At 35.4% G+C, this 19,789-nt stretch overlaps 1 long non-coding RNA gene across 14 annotated transcripts in view; it reads left to right on the top strand.

Annotated features, from left to right (window-relative positions):
* Window positions 1-41: 41 nt before the first annotated feature.
* Window positions 42-19,789, top strand: part of LOC105469972 (uncharacterized) — a 98,177-nt gene continuing 78,429 nt past the window's right edge. For 12 of the 14 annotated variants that reach the window (XR_011619760.1, XR_003015480.2, XR_011619748.1 and 9 more), the window contains exons 1-2: window positions 74-292; window positions 900-979. This is a non-coding gene — a long non-coding RNA (uncharacterized lncRNA). Of the gene's footprint in view, window positions 293-899; window positions 980-19,789 lie in introns of all 14 variants that reach the window. The other 2 variants (XR_011619755.1, XR_011619757.1) reach the window with 2 other exon arrangements.

The raw sequence follows: 19,789 nt of genomic DNA, 5'->3' as shown, positions 1-19,789 counted from the left end.
TCAGTCTGAGGGTATTTGCTTATGTCACAATCCCTGTGTCTCTACCATGCTGGGTGGGTAGGAGGATGCGGCCTTGTGGGTGGTAGCAGGTATGTTGGTGGACACTCCATGCTTCTATGGAACCAGCTGTAGAGGAGTGGTGATGCAATGAGCATCCTGGAAGTTTAGTTGTCATTTGTCACCTTTTGGATAATGGAGTAGATTTCTGAAGTTATTTCTCCTTGTTTGGTGTTCTGCCTGCGATTTGGGCAAGTGGACTTCAGATTATGTCTTCATAGACTGAAAGACTTGGGTATGGTTAATTAGAAAAGTAGATTCACATGTTTTTCCACGTTAGCGGAATTGATAGAATTCTATTTGAACGAAGGACAGTGTTTACAAATATTACCAATGCCATGTTTAAAGAGATATCACCATTCAGAGAGAGAGTTAAAGAAAAAATATATACAGGTTCACTTAGGAACTTCTTTCAGTAGTAATTGATTTTTATCAATGCATAGTCACTGCTCATTTTCATGAAGCTTTATACATAAGTCACTCTGAATATTTCTTTGCTTTTTTGTAGCTTCATGGTGTTTGGGTGAGGTTCAGGCTTTCTGTCTTTTCCCATCCTACTCCCACTCCAAAAAGAGGCTGGAACTCTACGTGAAATCTTTAACTGTTCTGCTAGTATACGCTCAGTATCCCTAGAAAAAAGACCCTATATTTTAGGGAAGAATTTCGCTTTCCCATTTATGCAACTTGCAAAGATTAAAAGAACAGAAATTTCATGGTCATGGTACATTAGAGTATGAATACTGTCTTATTTTTATAAAAAGCAGAAGTGAGAGCTGAGTTTGGCTGCAGGAATTTACTGCATAATTTATTATCTCTCCCTATGGTTATCACCTTTATAATAGGAGAGAAAATCACTGAGTGCCAACTATGCCAGCCACACATCGATACTAGATTTCTACAAGTGAAAATCCTGGATCATAGGGTATGTGCTTTATCTGTCTTTTTTTAATGCAAAACGCTCAGTTTCTTACTCAAATGTGCCAGTTAATACCAGCAAGGAATATAAGACATTCAAAACAGTGAAACACCTTTTCCCCACATGTTTGCCAAAACTCAGTTTTATCAATATCTCTCTCCGTTCTCCAGGCACACAGGTTAGAGTTTCATTCCCAGATTTATGATACATTTTCACGATTGCCTTCTGTAAGGTCTTATTAAAAACTTATTAATATGTAATTCGCTCACCATTAAATTCACCATTTTAGAGTAAACACATAAATGGTTTTCAGTATATTCATAAAATTGTGCAACTCTCACCATTATCTAATTCCAAAATCTTTTCATCACCCCCGTAAAACACTCATTAGCAGTGTCTCCATGTTTCTCCTTTCCCCCAGCCCTTAGCAAATACTCTACTTTTCTGTATTTATGGATTTGTCTATTCTGGAAATTTCATATAAATGCTATCATATAACATGTGGCTTTTGTGTCTGGCTTTAATTTAGCATAATGTTTTCAAGGTTTATCCGTGTTATAGCATGTATCAGTATTTAGTTTTTTATGGCTGAATAATTTCGTGTGGATATACCACATTGTATTCATTGTCGGTTAATGGACATTTAGATTGTTTTCACTGTTTAGCTGTTAAATGTTTGAATGTTTCTGTGAGCATTTCTGTATACATTTTTGTAGAAATATGTTTCCAGTTCTTTTGGGTAGGTTCCTAGGTGTGGAATCCTATGGTAACCCTATGTTTAACTTTTTGAGGAAATGCCAAGCTGTTTTCAAAGTGACTGCACAATTTTACATTCCCACCAGCAATGTATGAGAATTACCATTTCTCCACATCTTTTCCCAAACTTCTTGTCTTTTTTTTTTCTTCTGATTATAGCTATTATAGTACTTATAAAGTGGGATCTCATTGTGATTTACATTTGGATTTCCCTGATGGCTAGTGATGTTGAGAATCTTTTCATGTCCTTATAGGCCATTTGTATGCCTTCTTTAGAGAAATGTCTCTTTAAATCTTTTGCCCATTCTAAAATGGAGTTAATATCCTTTCATTGTTGAGTTGTCAGAGCTCTTTGTATTAGCTAGATACTAGACCCTAACCAGGTATGATTTGCATCTATTTTCTCCATTCTGTGGTTGTCTTTACATTTTTAAATGGTGTCCTTTGAAGCACAAAAGATTTTAATTTCGATGAAGTCAAATTTATCTCTATATTTTTTTGTAGCTTGCCCATTTGGTGTCATTTAAGAAACCACTGCCTAATCCAAGGCCATGAAGATTTACACCTATGTAATCCTATAATAGCTTTATAGTTTGAGGTCTTACACTGAGGTATTTGAATTATTTTGAATTGCTTTTGTATTTGGTGGGAGTTAGGGGCCCAGTTTCATTCTGTTGCATGTGAATATCCAATTGCCATAGCAACATTTGTTGAAAAGACTATTGTTTCCCATTGAGTAGTCTTAAAACCCTTGTTGAAAATCAACTCACCATACATGTATGATTTATTACTGGACTCTGAATTCTATTCCTTTGATCTATATGTCTATCCTTGTGCTAGTCACACCGTCTTGATTATTGCAGCTCTTTAGTATGTTTTGAAATTGGAAAGTTTCTCTTTTGTTTCTCTTTTAACATTACCTTATATTTTCATATAAATTTTAGGATCAGCACTACTATTTTTTGTGCAAAAGTTCACTAGAATTTTGATAGCTATTGCATTAAGTCTGTGGATAAATTTGGGGAGAATTGCCATATTAAGTTTCCTGATCCATGAACATAGAATATTTTATTATTTATTTAGGTCATCTTTAATTTCTTTTAACAATATTTTGTAGTTTCCATTGTACAGGTCTTGCTCTTATATGGTTAAATTTATTCCTAAGTATTCTTTTGATGCTACTGTAAATAAAATTGATTTTCTTTATATTTGGATTGTTCATTGTTAGTGTAGAAATACAACTGATTTTTAATAGGGCCATTTATATTGACTTCTATGTGTATCTTGCAACCTTGCTGAAATTACTATTAGCTCTATTTTTAAAATTTATTTTAAAGGGTTTATATATATAACTTTGTGTTATCTGTGCATAAAGATATTTTCAGTTTTTCCTTTCTAATTTAGATGGCCCTTTTTTATTTTCCTTGCCTGATTTCCCTGATTAGATCTTCAAGTAAAATGTTGAACAGAATTGGCAAGAGTGGACATCCTTGTGTTGTTCCTAATCTTAAGAAACAATTTTAGTTTTTCAACACTAACTATGGCATTTGCTGTCGGTTATTTATAGATGTCCTTTTATCAGATTCAGGTATATTATTTGATTTTAATATGTTGAGTCAATTTAATAATCAAATTAATTATTTGATTTTCATATGTTGGGTCAGTTTTCTGTTCCTGACATAAATCCCATTTCATAATGATGTAATTTTATATTTTGTTGGATTTGGATTGCTAGTATTCTGTTGAGAAATTTTTTAACAGACTAATACAATATGATTTATTATTCTAAAGTAAATATACGGTTTATAAATATACAGGAACCTCTGATTCCCATCAAGCTCCTGGTAGGAACAAAATGGCACTCAAATTAATTTGTAGAAAAATTGGTTTCTCTTTTTTTTAAACAAAATTTTACTTTAAGTTCTGGGATACATGTGCTGAATGTGCAGGTTTGTTACATAGGTAAGTGCCATGGTGGTTTGCTGCACCTATCAACCCATCATCTAGGTTTTAAGCCCTGTATGCATTAGGTATTTGTCCTAATGCTCTCCTTCCCCTTTCCCCTCACCCCACTATAGGCTCTGGGGTGTGATGTTCTCTTCCCTGTGTTCAACTCCCACTTATGAGTGAGAACATGCGGTATTTGGTTTTCCGTTCCTGTGTTAGTTTACTGAGGATGGTGGCTTCCCAGGTTCATCCATGTCCCTGCAAAGCACATGAACTCCTTCTTTTTAATGGCTGCATACCATTTCATGTTGTATATGTGCCACATTTTCTTTATGCAGTCTGTCATTGATGGGCATTTGGGTTGGCTCCAAATCTTTGCTATTGTAAATAGTGCTGCAATAAACATATGTGTGCATGTGATTTTATAGTAGAATGATTTATAATCCTTTGGGTATATACCTAATAACGGGATTGCTGGGTCAAATGCTATTTCTGATTCTAGATCCTTGAGGAATTGCCACACTGTCTTCCACAGTGGTTGAAGTAATTTACACTCCTACCAACAGTGTAAAAGTGCTCCTATTTCTCTATATCCTCACCAGGATCTGTTGTTTCCAGACTTTTTAAGGATCACCATTCTAACTGGTATGAGATGGTATCTCATTATGGTCTTGATTTACATTTCTCTAATGACCAGTGATAATGACCTTTTTTTCATATGTTTGTTGGCCACATAAAAGTCTCCTTTTGGGGAGTGTCTGTTCATATCCTTTGCCTCCTTTTTGATGGGGTTGTTTTCTTCTTGTAAATTTATTTAAGTTCCTTGTAGTTCCCATTCTGTAGATTGCCTTTTCACTCTGATGATCGTTTCTTTTGCTGAGCAGAAACTCTTTAGTTTAATTAGATCCCATTTGTCAATTTTGGCTTCTCTTGCAATTGCTTTTGGTGGTTTAGTCATGAGTCTTTGCCTATGCCTATGTCCTGAATGGTACTACCTAGGTTTTCTTCTAGGGTTTTTATGGTTTTAGGTTTTATGTTTAAGTCTTTAGTCCATCTCATGTTAATTTTTGTATAAGGTGTACGGAAGGGGTCCAGTTTCTGTTTCCCACATATGGCAAGCCAATTTTCCCAGCATCATTTGTTAAATAGGGAATCTTTTCCCCATTGCTTGTTTTTGTCAGATTTGTTGAAGATCAGGTGGTTGTAGATGTGTGGTGTTATTTCTGAGGTCTCTGTTCTGTTCCTTTGGTCTATATATCTGTTTTACTACCAGTACCATGCTGTTTTGGTTTCTGTAGCCTTGTAGTATAGCTTGAAGTCAGGTAGTGTGATGCCTCCAGATTTGTTATTTTTGCTTAGGATTGTCTTTACTATATGGGCTCTTGTTTTGGTTCCACATGAAATTTAAAGTAGTTCATTTTTTTCTAGTTGTGTGAAGAAAGTCAATGGTAGCTTGATGGGGATAGCATTGAATCTATAAATTACTTTGGGGATATGGCCATTTTCACAATATTCTTCCTATCCATGAGCATGGAATGTTTTTTCATTTGTTTTTGTCCTCTCTTATTTCCTTGAGCAGTGGTTTGTAGTTCTCTTGAAGAGGTCCTTCACGTCCCTTGTAAGTTGTATTCCTAGGTGTTTTATTTTCTTTGTAGCAATAGTGATTGGGAGATAACTCATGAGTTAACTCTCTGCTTTTCTATTATTGGTATATAGGAATGCTTGTGATTTTTGCCCATTGATTTTGTATCCTGAGACTTTGCTGAAGTTATCAGCTTAAGGAATTTTTTGGACTGAGTCTGTTGAGAAATTTTATATTTATATTCATAAAGGTTATTGGTCTGCAGTTTTATTTTCTTGTGATATCTTTGGTATCAAGATAATGCTGACCTCATAAATGAGTTATCAAATGTTTCTCTTCCTTTTATTTTTTTGAAGGGTTTGTGAAGGATTGGTGTTAATTTTTCTTTAAATATTTGGATTTAAGTTACTGTTTGGTATCCTTTATTATCAGCCTGAAGAATTCCCTTTAGTATTTTTTTTATGGTTGATCTGCTTACAGTAAATTCCGGTTTTGCTTATTTTGAAATGTCTTAATTTTCCTTCATTTTTGAAGGAAAGTTTTGATGGACATGAAATTATTGGTTGACAGTTGTTTTTTTTTTTTCCAGCACTCTGCATATGTCATTTCATTGCCCCCTGGCTTCCATTATTTCTTTTTATTTATTTTTTGTCTTTAATTTTTGTGGGTACGTAATAGATGTATATATTCATGGGGTACATGAGATATTTTGATAGAGGCTTACAGTGCATAGTAATAATAGGATAAGTGGAGTATCCATCACCTCAAGCATTTATCTTTTCTTTGTGTTACAAGCAAGGAATCCAATCATACTTTTAAAATTATTTTTAAATGTACAATAAATTATGGACTGTGGTCACCCTATTATGCTATCAAAGAGTAGATATTATTCATTGTACCTATCTATATTTTTGTGTCCATTAATCATCCGCATTTCTCCCCACTCCACTACCCCTCCCAGACCCTGGCAACCATCTTTCTACTCTCTCTCTCCATGAGTCAATTATTTTTAATTTTTAGCTCCTTTGAATAAGTGAGAAAATGAGAAATTTGTCTTTCTGTGCTTGGCAAATTTCACTTAACATATTGTCCTCCAGTACCATCCATATTGTTGCAAAAGATGGGATCTCATTATTTTTATGGCTGAATAGTACTCCATTTTGTATATGTACCTCATTTTCTATATCCCTTCATCTGTTGATGGACACTTAGTTTGTTTCTAAATCTTAGCTATTGTGAATAGTGCTGCAACAAACATGAGAGTGAGATATCTCTTAAATACACTGATTTCCTTCCTTTGGGGTATACACCTAGCAGTGGGATTGCTGGATTATATGGTAGCTCTATTTTTAGTTTTTTGAGGAATCTCTCAACTGTTCTTCATAGTGGTTGTATTAATTTACATTTCTGCCAACAATGTATAAGGGTTCCCTTTTCTTCACATCCTCGTCAGCATTTGTTATTGTCTGTCTCTTGAATAAAAGCATTTTTACTTGAGGTGAGATGACATATCATTGTGCTTTTCATTTGCATTTCTCTTATGATCAGCGATGTTGAGCACCTTTCCATATACTGTTTGCCATTTGTATGTCATTTGAGAAATGTCTATTCAGATCTTTTGCCCATTTTGTTTATTTTTTTATATTTTGTTAATTTTATTTAATTTTCATAGGTTATTGGGGAACAGGTGGTGTTTGGTTACATGAGTATGTTCTTTAGTGGTAATTTGTGAGATTTTGGTTCACCCATCACCCAAAAAGAATACACTGCATGCAATTTGTAATCTTTTATCCCTTGTCCCCTTCCCACCTTTTTCCTCTGAGTCCCCAAAGTCCATTGTGTCATTTTTATGCCTTTGCATCCTCATAGTTTAGCTCCCATTTATCAGTGAGAACATACAATGTTTGGTTTTCCATTTCTGAGTCACTTCACTTAGAATAATATTCTCCAATCTCATCCAGGTTGCTGTAATGCCATTAATTCATTCCTTTTATGACTGAGTGGTGTTTCATCATACACACACACACACACACACACACACACACACATACATACACCATAGTTTCTTTATCCACTCATTGATTGATGGGCGTTTTGGTTGGTTTCACATTTTTGCAATTGTGAATTGTGCTGCTGTAAACATGCATATGCAAGTATCTTTTTTGTATAATGACTTATTTTCCTCTGAGTAGATACCCAGTAGTGGGATTGCTAAATCAAATGGTAGTTCTACTTTTAGTTCTTTAAGGAATCTCCACACTGTTTTCCATAGTGATTGTACTAGTTTACATTCCCACCAGCAATGTAGAAGTGTTTCCTGTTGACTGCATCCAAGCCAACATCTATTATTATTTTATTATGGCCATTCTTGCAAGACTAAGGTGGTATTGCACTGTGGTTTTGATTTGCATTTCCCTGATCATTAGTGATATTGAGCGTTTTATCATATGTTTGTTTGTCGTTTGTAAATCTTCTTTTGAGAATTGTCTATTCATGTCCTTAGCCCACTTTTTGATGATATTGTTTTTTTTCTTGCTGATTTGAGTTCATTGTAGATTCTGGATATTAGTCCTTTGTTGGATGTATAGATTGTGAAGATTTTCTGCCCATCTGTGAGTTGTCTGTTACTCTGCTGATGGTTCCTTTTGCCATGCAAAAGTTCTTTCGTTTAATTAAGTCCCAGCTATTTATGTTTGTTTTTATTGTGTTTGCTTTTGGGATCTTGGTCATGAAATCCTTGCCTAAGCCAATGTCTAGAAGGGTTTTTCTGATGTTATCTTCTAAAATTTTTATAGTTTTATGTCTTAGATTTAAGTCTGTGATCCATCTTGAGTTGATTTTTGCAAAAGGTGAGAGATGATCCAGTTTCATTCTTCTACATGTGGCTTGCCAATTATCCCAGCACCATTTGTAGAATAAGGTGTTCTTTCCCCACTTTGTTTTTGTTTGCTTTGTCAAATATCAGTTGGCTGTAAGTGTTTGACTTTGTTTCTGCATTCTCCATTCTGTTCCATTGGTCTATGTGCCTATTTTTATACCAGTACCATTCTGTTTTGGTGACTTTGGCCTTATAGTATAGTTTGAAGTTGGGTAATGTGATGCCTCCAGATTTGTTCTTTTTGCTTAGTCTTGCTTTGATGATGCAGGCTCTTTTTTGGTTCTACATGAATTTTGGGATTTTTTTTCTAGTTCTGTGAAGAATGATGGTGGTATTTTGGTGGGAATTGTGTTGAATTTGTGGATTGCTTTTGGCAGTATAGTCATTTTCACAATATTGATTCTACCCATCCATGAGAATGGAATGTGTTTACATTTGTTTGTGTCATCTATGATTTCTTTCAGCAGTGTTTTGTAGTTTTCCTTGTAGAGGGCTTTCACCCCCTAGTTTATATATATTCCTAAGTATTTTGTTTTATTTTTTGCAACCATTATAAAAGGCGTTGAGTTCTTGATTTCATTCTCCACCTGATCGCCGTTTGTGTATAGGAGAGCTACTAATTTGTGCGTGCTAATTTTGTAGCCAAAAACTTCACTGAATTTTTTTTTAATCAGCTCTAGGAGCTTTTTGGAGGAGTCTTTGGGGTTTCTAGGTATACAATCATATCATCAGCAAACAGTGACAGTTTGACTTCCTCTTTATCAATTTGGATGCCCTTTCTCTTGTCTGATGGCTCTGGCTAGGACTTCCAATACTATGTTGAATAGAAGTGGTGAGAGTGGGCATCCTTGTCCTATTCCAGTTCCCAGAGGGAATGCTTTCAACTTTTTCCCATTCGGTATTATGTTAGCTGTGGGTTTGTCATAGATGGCTTTTATTACATGAGATATGTCCCTTATATGCTGATTTTGCTGAGTTTTAATCATAAAAGGGTGGTGGATTTTGTTGAATGCTTTTTCTGCACTTACTGCAATATTCATGTGATTTTTGTTTTTAATTCTGCTTATGTAGTATATTACATTTATTAGCTTGCATATGTTAAACCATCTCTGCATCCCTGGTATGGAACCCATTTGATCATGGTGGATTATCTTTTTGATATGTTGTTGGATTCCATTAGCTAGTATTTTGTTAAGGATCTTTGCATCTATGTTCATCAGGGATATTGGCCTATAGTTTTCTTTTTTTTGGTTAAGTCCTTTCCTGATTTTGGTATTGGCATAATACTGGCTTCATAGAATGATTTAGGGAGGATTCCCTCTTTATCTTATGGAATAGTGTCAATAGGATTTGTGCCAATTCTTCTTTGAATGTCTGATAGAATTCAGCTGTGCGTCTGTCTGGTTCTGGGCTTTTTTTGTTGGTATTTTTAAAATTACCATTTCAATCTCCCTGCTTGTTATTGGTCTGTTCAGAGTTTCTAATTCTTCCTGATTTAAGCTAAGAGGGTTGTATCTTTCCAGGAATTTATCCATCTCCTTTAGGTTTTCTAGTTTATGTCTGTAAAGGTGTTCATAGTAACGTTGAATGATTTTTTGTACTTCAGTAGTGTCAGTTGTAATATCTCCTGTTTCATTTCTTATTGAGCTTATTTGGAGTTTCTCTCTTCTTTTCTTGGTTAATCTTGCTAATGGCCCATCAATTTTATTTATCTTTTCCAAGCACCAGCTTTTTGTTTTATTTATCTTTTGTAATTTTTTTGTTTCAATTTCATTTAGTTCTGCTCTGATCTGTGTTATTTCCTTTCTTCTGCTGGGTTTGGGTTTGATTTGTTCTTGTTTCTCTAGTTCCTTGAGGTGTAACCTTAGATTGTCTATTTGTGCTCTTTCAGACTTTTTGAGTCTCTTGAAGGCGTTTAGAGCTACGAACTTTCCTCTTAGCACCGCCTTTGCTGTATCCCAGAGGTTTTGATAGGTTGTGTTACTATTGTCATTCAGTCAGATAGAAGAATTTTTGAATTTCCATCTTGATTTCATTTTTGATCCAATGATCATTCAGGAGCAGTTTATTTAATTTCAATGTATTTGCATGGTTTTGAAGGTTCCTTTTGGAGTTGATTTGCAGTTTTCTTCCACTGTGATCTGAGAGAGTGCTGGATATAATTTTAATTTTCTTAAATTTATTGAGGCTCATTTTGTGGCCTATCATATGGTCTATCTTGGAGAAAGTTCCATGTACTGATGAATAGAATGTATATTCTGTGGTTTTTGGTTAGAATGTTGTGTAAATATCTGTTAAGTCCTTTTGTTCTAGGGTATAGTTTAAGTCCATTGTTTCTTTTCTGACTTTCTGTCTTGATGACCTGTCTAGTGCTGTCAGTGGAGTATTGAAGTCCCCCACTATTATTGTGTTGCTGTCTATCTCATTTCTTAGGTCTAGTAGTAATGGTTTTATAAATTTTGGAGCTCCAGTGTTAGGTGCATATATATTTAGGATTGTGATATTTTGCTGTTGAACAAGGCCTTTTACCATTACATAATGTCCCTCTTTGTCTTTAACTGCTGTTGCTTTAAAGTTTGTTTTGTCTGATATAAGAATAACTACTCCTGTTCATTTTTTATGTCCATTTGCATGGAATATCTTTTTCCACCCCTTTACCTTAAGTTCATGTGAGTCCTTTTGTGTTAGGTGAGTCTCTTGAAGGCAATAGATATTTGGTTGGTGAATTCTTATCCATTCTGCAATTCTGTATTTTTTAAGTGGAGCATTTAGGCCATTTACATTCAACGTTAGTATTGAGATGTAAGGTACTGTTCCATTCCTTGGAATACATTTATTGTATTTTTTAATGGTTTCTGTGAGATTTATGCTTTAAAGAGGTTCTATTTTGATGTGTTTCCAGCATTTGTTTCAAGATTTAGAGCTCCTTTTAGCAGTTCTTGTAGTGCTGGCTTGGTAGTGGTGAATTCTTTCAGCATTTGTCTGAAAAAGACTATATCTTTTCTTCATTAATGAAGCTTAGTGTTGCTGGATACAAAATTCTTGGCTGATAGTTGCTTAAGAAGGCTGATGAAAGTGTCCCATTCCTTTCTGGCTTATAGGATTTCTGCTGAGAAATCTGCTTTTAATCTGATAGGTTTTCCAAAGCTGTGTGCTTTTGCCTCACAGCTCTTAAGATTCTTTCCTTTGTCTTAACTTTAGATAACCCAGTGACAATGTGCCCAGGCAATGATCTTTTTGTGATGAATTTTCCAGGTGTTCTTTGAGCTTCTTGTAGTTGGATGTCTAGATCTCTAGCAAGGCCAGGGAAGTTTTTCTTCATTATTTCCCCAAATATGCTTTCCAAACTTTTTGATTTCTCTTCTTCCTCAGGAAGAGCAATGATTATTCTTAGGTTTGGTCATTTAACATAACGTTAGATTTCTTGGAGGCTTTGTTGGTATTTTCTTATTTTTTTCCTTCGTCTTTGTTGGATTGGGTTAATTTGAAAACTTTGTTTTTGAGTTCTGAAGTTGTTTCTTCTGCTTGTTTGATTCTATTGCTGAGGCTTTCCAGAGCATTTTGCATTCAATAAGTGCATCCATTTTTTTTCCTGAAGTTTTGATTTTTTTTTTTTTTTTTTTTTGAGACGGAGTCTCGCTCTGTTGCCCGGGCTGGAGTGCAGTGGCCGGATCTCAGCTCACTGTAAGCTCCGCCTCCTGGGTTTACAACATTCTCCTGCCTCAGCCTCCCGAGTAACTGGGATTACAGGTGCCCGCCAACTCACCCGGCTAGTTTTTTGTATTTTTTTTAGTAGAGACGGGTTTTCACCATGTTCGCCAGGATGGTCTCGATCTCCTGACCTCATGATCCACCCGTCTCGGCCTCCCAAAGTGCTGGGATTACAGGCTTGAACCACCGCGCCCGGCCTGATTGTTTTTTATCTATGTTATTTATTTCATTGAAGATTTCTACCTTCATTTCTTGTATCATTTTTTTCTACTTCCTTAAATTGGGCTTTGTCTTTCTCTGGTGCCTCCTTGATTAGCTTAATAATTGCCCTTCCCAATTCTTTTTCAGGTAAATCAGGGATTTTTTTTTCTTGGTTTGGATCCATTGCCAATGAGCTAGTGTGATTTTTTTTGGGAGGTGTTAATGAACCTTGTTTTGTCACATTACCAGAGTTGGTTTTCTGGTTCCTTCTTATTTGGGTGGGCTCTGTCAGAGGGAATGTTTAGGGTTCAAGGCTGTTGTTCAAATTCTTTTGTCCCACACGGTGTTCTCTTGATGTAGTACTCTGCCCATTTTCCTAGGGATGTGGCTTCCTGAGAGCCAAGCTGTAGTGATTGTTATCTCTCTTCTAAATCTAGCCACCCAGCAGGTTTAACAGGCTCCAGGTTGGTACTGGCGGTTGTCTGCACAGAGTCCTGTGATGTGGACCATCTGTGGGTCTCTCAGCCATGGATACCAGCATAGCGTTTGGTGTGTCTCCTGGGTCCTGCAGGATCAATCTGCTTCCTTCAGTGGATATGTGGGTTCTCTCAGCTTTCCTGATTTACTCGTGCAGTAGTTCTGGAGTAAGAGTTCACAATGTGAGACTCCACATGCTGCTCTCTTCATCTGAGTGGAGCTACAATTTAGTTTTGCTTCCCATCTGCCATGATCCACTTTTGCCCATTTTTAAATTGCAGTATTAGATGTTTTCCTACAGATGTTGTATGAGCTCCTTATATATTCTGGTTATTAATCCCTTATAAGATAAATAATTTGCAAATATTTTCTCTTATTCTGTGTGTTATCTCTTCACTTTCTAAATTGTTTCCTTTGGTGTGCAGAAGCTTTATAACTCGATGTGATCCCATTTGTTCATTTTTCCCTTGGTTTCCTGTGCTTGTGGGGTATTCCTTAAGAAATTTTTGCCCAGAACAGTGTCCTGGAGAACTTCCCCAATGTTGTCTTGTAGGAGTTTCATAGTTTGATGTCGTAGATTTAAGTCTCTAATTGATTTTAATTTGATTTTTGTATATGGTGAGAGATAGCGGTCTAGTTTCATTTTTCTGCATAAAGACATTCAGGTTTCCTGCACCATTTATTAAAAAGACTGTCTTTTCTCCAGTGTACATTCTTGGCACCTTTTTTGAAAGTGAGTTCACTGTAAGTATGTGGATTATTTTCTGTTTCATTCGTCTATGTGTCTGTTTTATGTCAGTACCATGCTGTTTTGGTTACTATAGCTCTGTGTTACAATTTCAAATCAGGCAATGTGATTTTTCTAGTTCTGTTCATTTTGCTCAGGCCAGTTTTGGCTATTCTGGGTTTTTTTTTGTTTCATATAAATTTTTGGATGATTCTTTTTCTATTTCTGTGAAAAATGTTATTGGTATCTGGATAAGGGTTACATTAGATCTGTACATTGCTTTGGGGAGTATGGACATTTTAACAATATATTGACTCAGTTCATTAGTATGGAATACCTTTCCATTTTTTGTCTCCTCTTCACTTTCTTCAATAAACGTTTTGTAGTTTTCATTATCGAGATCTTCTACTTCTTTGGTTAAGTTACTTTCTAGGTATTTAATTTCGTTTATAGCTATTGTAAATGGAATTACTTTCTTGATTTCTTTTTCAGATTGTTTGATGTTGGCATATAGAAATGTTGCAGATTTTTATGTATTGATTTTATATCCTAAAATTTTACTAAATTTGTATATGAAATCTAACAGTTTTCTTGTGGAGTCTTTAGGTTTTTTCAAATATAAGATTATATCATCTACAAACAAGGATAATTTTACTTCTTCCTTTTCAATTTGGATGCTCTTTTTTTCTTTCTCTTGTCTGATTGCTCCAGCTAAGACTTTTAGTCTGTGTTGAATAACAGAGGTGAAGGTGGGCATCGTTGTCTTGCTCTAGATCTTAGAAGAAAGTCTTTCGGTTTTTCCTCATTCAGTATGATACTAGTTATAGGTCTGTTGTATATGACTTTTATTGTGTTGAGGTATATTCCTTCTATACCCAGTTTTTAAAAGTATTTTTATCATGACAAGAGGATGTTGAATTTTATCAAGTGCTCATATGGTCTTTGTGCTTCATTCTGTTGATGTGATGTATCACATTGATTGACTTGTCTATGTTGAACTGTCCTTGCATCTCTGGGATAAATTCTAGTTGGTCATGTTGAATTAACTTTTAATGTATTGTTTTTTGGTTTGCTGGTATTTTGTTGAAGATGTTTGCATCAAAGTTCATTAGGGATATTGGCCTGTAGTTTTCTCTTTTTGGTGTGTCTTATTTTGGTTTTGGTATCAGGATAATACTGGTTTTGTAGAATGAGTTTGGAAGTATTCTCTCCTCTATTTTTTTCAGAATCGTATGAGTAGAATTGGTATTAGTTGTTTTTTAAACTTCAGCAAAATTCAACAGTGAAGCCATCAATTCCTGAGCTTTTCTTTGCTGCAGAACATTTTAGTATGGCTTTGATCTCATTACTTGTTATTGGTCTGTTCACGTTTTGAATTTCTTCCTGGTTCAATCTTGGTAGGTTGTATGTGTCTAGGAATTTATCCATTTATTCTAGGTTTTCCAATATATTGCACTATAATAATTGTAATATATTATGAGCATTAGAGGCTGCTTATAGTAATCTCTAATGAGCCTTTGAATTTTTGCAGTATTGGTTGTAATGTCTCCTTTTTCATCTCTGATTTTATTTGATTGAGTCTTTTTATATTAGTCTGGATAATGGTTTGTCAATTTTGTTTATCTTTTTAAAAAAACAATTTTTTGTTTCTTTGATCTGTTGTATTTTCTAAAGATTCCAATTTCATTTATTTTTGCTCTGATATTTATTTCTTTTTTTCCTACTAATTTTAAGTTAGGTTTGCTCACTTTTTTAGTCTTTGTTATGATTTGTAGTTGTTTATTGGAGTTTTTTCTACTTTTTTGATACAGGCACTTACTGCTATAAACTGCTCTCTTAGTACTGCTTTCACTGTATCTCATAGGTTTTGCTATGTTGTGCTTCCATTTTCATTTGTTTCAAGAAAATTTTTAAATTTTATTTTCAATTTCTTCGTTAACCACTGGTCATCCAGGAGCATATTGTTTAATATGCAGTATATAGCTTCCAAAATTCGTTGTTATTGATTTTTAGTTTCATTCCATTGTGGTTAAAGAAAGTATTTAATACCAAAACAGCATGGTACTGGTACCAAAACAGAGATATAGACCAATGGAACAGAACAGAGTCCTCAGAAATAATACTACACATCTACAGCCATCTGATCTTTGACAAACCTGACAAAAACAAGAAATGGGGAAAGGATTCCCTATTTAATAAATGGTGCTGGGAAAATTGGCTAGCCATAAGTAGAAAGCTGAAACTGGATCCTTTCCTTACTCCTTATACGAAAATTAATTCAAGATGGATTAGAGATTTAAATGTTAGACCTAATACCATAAAAACCCTAGAAGAAAACCTAGATAGTACCATTCAGGACATAGGCATGGGCAAAGACTTCATGTCTAAAACACCAAAAGCAACGTCAGCAAAAGCCAAAATTGACAAATGGGATCTAATTAAACTAAAGAGCTTCTGCACAGCAAAAGAAACTACCATCAGAGTGAACAGGCAACCTACAGAATGGGAGAAAATTTTTGCAATCTACTCATCTAACAAAGGGCTAATATCCAGAACCTACAAAGAACTCAAACAAATTTACAAGAAAAAAGCAAACAACCCCATCAAAAAGTGGGCAAAGGATATGAACAGACATTTCTCAAAAGAAGACATTCATACAGCCAACAGACACATGAAAAAATGCTCATCATCACTGGCCATCAGAGAAATGCAAATCAAAACCACAATGAGATACCATCTCACACCAGTTAGAATGGCAATCATTAAAAAGCCAGGAAACAACAGGTGCTGGAGAGGATGTGGAGAAATAGGAACACTTTTATACTGTTGGTGGGATTGTAAACTAGTTCAACCATTATGGAAAACAGTATGGCGATTCCTCAAGGATCTAGAACTAGATGTACCATATGACCCAGCCATCCCATTACTGGGTATATACCCAAAGGATTATAAATCATGCTGCTATAAAGACACATGCACACGTATGTTTATTGCGGCACTATTCACAATAGCAAAGACTTGGAATCAACCCAAATGTCCATCAGTGACAGATTGGATTAAGAAAATGTGGCACATATACACCATGGAATACTATGCAGCCATCAAAAAGGATGAGTTTGTGTCCTTTGTAGGGACATGGATGCAGCTGGAAACCATCATTCTCAGCAAACTATCACAAGAACAGAAAACCAAACACTGCATGTTCTCACTCATAGGTGGGAACTGAACAATGAGATCACTTGGACACGGGAAGGGGAACATCATACACTGGGGCCTATCATGGGGAGGGGGGAGGGATTGCATTGGGAGTTATACCTGATGTAAATGACGAGCTGATGGGTGCTGACGAGTTGATGGGTGCAGCACACCAACATGGCACAAGTATACATATGTAACAAACCTGCATGTTATGCACATGTACCCTAGAACTTAAAGTATGATAATAATAATAAATAAATTAATAAAAAAAGAAGGTATTTGATATAATTTCTTTTTTTTTTTTTTTTGAATTTTTAAAGACGTGTTTTGTGGCTTAACATATGGTCTATCCTTGAAAATGACTCATGTTCTGAGGAAAAGTATGTGTATTCTGTGGTAATGGATGAAACATTCTGTAACTATCTATTAGGTCTCTTTGGTCTATAATGCAAATTAAGTCTGATGTTTCTTTGTTGATTTTCTGTCTTGATGATCTGTCCAATGCTGAAAGTGGGGTGTTGAAATCTCCAGCTACTATTGTACTGGGGTCTCTCTCTCTCTCTTTAGCTCAAATAATACTTGCTTTATATGTCTGGGTGCTTTAGTGTTGGATTCATATATAGTTATAATTGTTATGTCATCTTGCTAAATTGACCTCTTTATCATTATATTATAACCTTCTTTGTCACTTTTTACAATTTTTGTCCTGAAATCTATTTTCTCTGATAGAAGTATAGCTATTTCTGTTCTGTTTTGGTTTCAATTGGCATGAAATATCTTTTTCCATCCCTTTATATTTTACTCTATGTGTGTCTTTATGGGTAAAATGTGTTTCTTGTAGGCAACAGATTGTTAGGTCTTGCTTTTAAAAGAATCCATTCAGGCACTTTGTCTTTTGATTGGAGAGTTTAGTCCATTTACCTTCAGTGCTCTTATTGGTAAGTAGGAACTTACTTCTACCACTTTGTTATTTGTTTTCTGGATGTTTTGTGGTCTTTTCTTCCTTCTTTCCTTTCTTCCTGTCTTCTTTTTAGTGAAGGTGATTTTCTCTGATGGCCTGTTTTAATTTCTTGCTTTTCATTTTCCATGTATCTGTTGTATGTCTTTTGACTATAAGTTACTCTGATGCTTCCAAATAATACCTTATAACCCAATTGTTTCCCCTCAACTTTTAAGTTCAGGGATACATTTGCAGTATGTGCATGTTTGTTACATAGGTAAACATGTACCGTGGTGGTCTGCTACACAGAGCATCCCATCACCTAGGTATTAAGCCCAGCATCCGTTAGCTATTCTTCCTGAGGATCTCCATCCCTGACAGGACCCAGTTGGTGGTGTTACCCCTTGTGTCCAAGTGTTTTCATCATTCATCTCCCACTTATAAATGAGAACATGTAGTATTTGGTTTTCTGTTCCTGAGTTAGTTTGCTGAGGATAATGTCTTCCAGCTCCATCCATGTCCCTACAGAGCACATGATCTCATTCTTTTTATGGCTGCATAGTATTCCATGGTGTATATGTATCATATTTTCTATATCCAGTCTGTCATTGGTGGGTATTTAGGTTAATTCCATGTCTTTGCTTTTGTGAATAGTGCTGCAAAGAACATATGGATGCATATATCTTTATTACAGAATGATTTATATTCCTTTGGATATATACCCAGTAATAAAATTGCTAGGTCAAATGGTATTTCTGCTTATAGGTCCTTGGGAAATCCCCACACTCTTCCACAATGGTCGAACTAATTTCCACTCACACAAACAGTGCAAAAGCATTCCCTTTTCTCTGCAACCTCATCAGCATCTGTTGTGTTTTGACTTTTTAATAGCTATTCTGAATTGCATAAGATGGTATCTCATTGTGGTTTTGATTTGCATTTCTCTAATGATCAGTGATATTGAGCTTTTTTTTCATATGATTTTTGGCCACATGTATATCTTCTTTTGAGAGGTGTATGTTCATGTCTGTTGCCCACTTTTTAATGGGGTTGTTTGTTTTTTTTTCTTGTCAATTTAAGGTCCTTGTAGACTCTGGATATTAGGCCTTTGTCAAATGGGTAGATTACAAAATTTTTCTCCCATTCTATAGGTTGTTTGTTCACTCTGATGATAGTTTCTTTTGCTCTGCAGAAGCTCTTTAGTTTAATTAGATTCCATTTGCTAGTTTTTGCTTTTATTGCAATTGTTTTTGGCATTTTCCTCATGAAATATTTGCCCATGCCTGTGTCCTAAATGGTATTGCCTATGTCCTAAATTGTTTTGCTTAGATTTTCTTCTGGAGTTTTTATAGTTTTGGGTTTTACATATAAGTCTTTAATTCATGTTGAGTTAATTTTTGTATATGGTGTAAGAAAGGGGTTCGGTTTCAATTTTCTGCATATAGCTAGCCAGTTCTCTCAGCACCATTTATTGAACAGAGACTCCTTTCCTCATTGCTTGTTTTTGTCAGGTTTGTCAAAGATCAGATGGTTGTAGGTGTGTGGTCTTATTTCTGAGTCCTCTATTCTGTTCCATTGGTCTATGTGTCTGTTGTTGTACCAGCACCATGCTGTTTTGGTTACTGTAGCCTTGTAGTATAGTTTGAAGTCAGGTAGCATGATACTTCTAGCTTTGTTCTTTTTGCTTAGGATTGCCTTGGCTATTTGTTCTCTTTTTTCAGTTTCATATGAAGTTTAAAATAGTTTTTTTTCTAATTCTGTGAAGAGTGTCAATGGTAGTTTAGTGGAAATAGCATTGAACCTATAAATTGCTTTAGACAGTATTGCAATCTTCATGATAGTGATTCTTCCTATCCATGAGCATGGAATGTTTGTCCATTTATTTGTGTCCTCTGATTTCTTTGAGCAGTGGTTTGTGGATCCCTTTAAAGAGGTCCTTCACATCCCTTGTTAGCTGTATTTCTAGGTATTTTAGTTTTTTGTGGCAGTTGTGAATGGGAGTTCATTCATGATTTGGCTCTTTGCCTATTTTTGGTGCATAGGAATACTAGAAATTTTTGCACATTGATTTTGTATCCTGAGACTTTGCTGAAGTTGCTTATCAGTTTAAGGAGCATTTGGGCTGAGGGGCTGAGACAGTGGGGGGTTTTCTAGATAGGGGATTAGGCCATCTTCAAAAAACAAAGATAATCTGACTTCCTTCCTGCCTATTTGAATACCCTTTCTTTCTCGTGCCTGATTTGCCTGGCCAGAATTTCTAATACTATGTTGAATAGGAGTGGTGAAAGTGGGCATCCTTGTCTTGTGCTGGTTTTCAAGTGGAATACGTCCAGCTTTTGCCCATTCAGTATGATATTGGCTATGGGTTTGTCATAGATGGCTGTTACTATTTTGAAGTA

Source organism: Macaca nemestrina, chromosome 2 (genome assembly GCF_043159975.1).
Source record: "Macaca nemestrina isolate mMacNem1 chromosome 2, mMacNem.hap1, whole genome shotgun sequence".
NCBI lineage: Eukaryota > Metazoa > Chordata > Mammalia > Primates > Cercopithecidae > Macaca > Macaca nemestrina.
The sequence above is the reverse complement of the archived record's forward strand: the minus strand, read 5'-3'. Positions and strand labels throughout refer to the sequence as shown.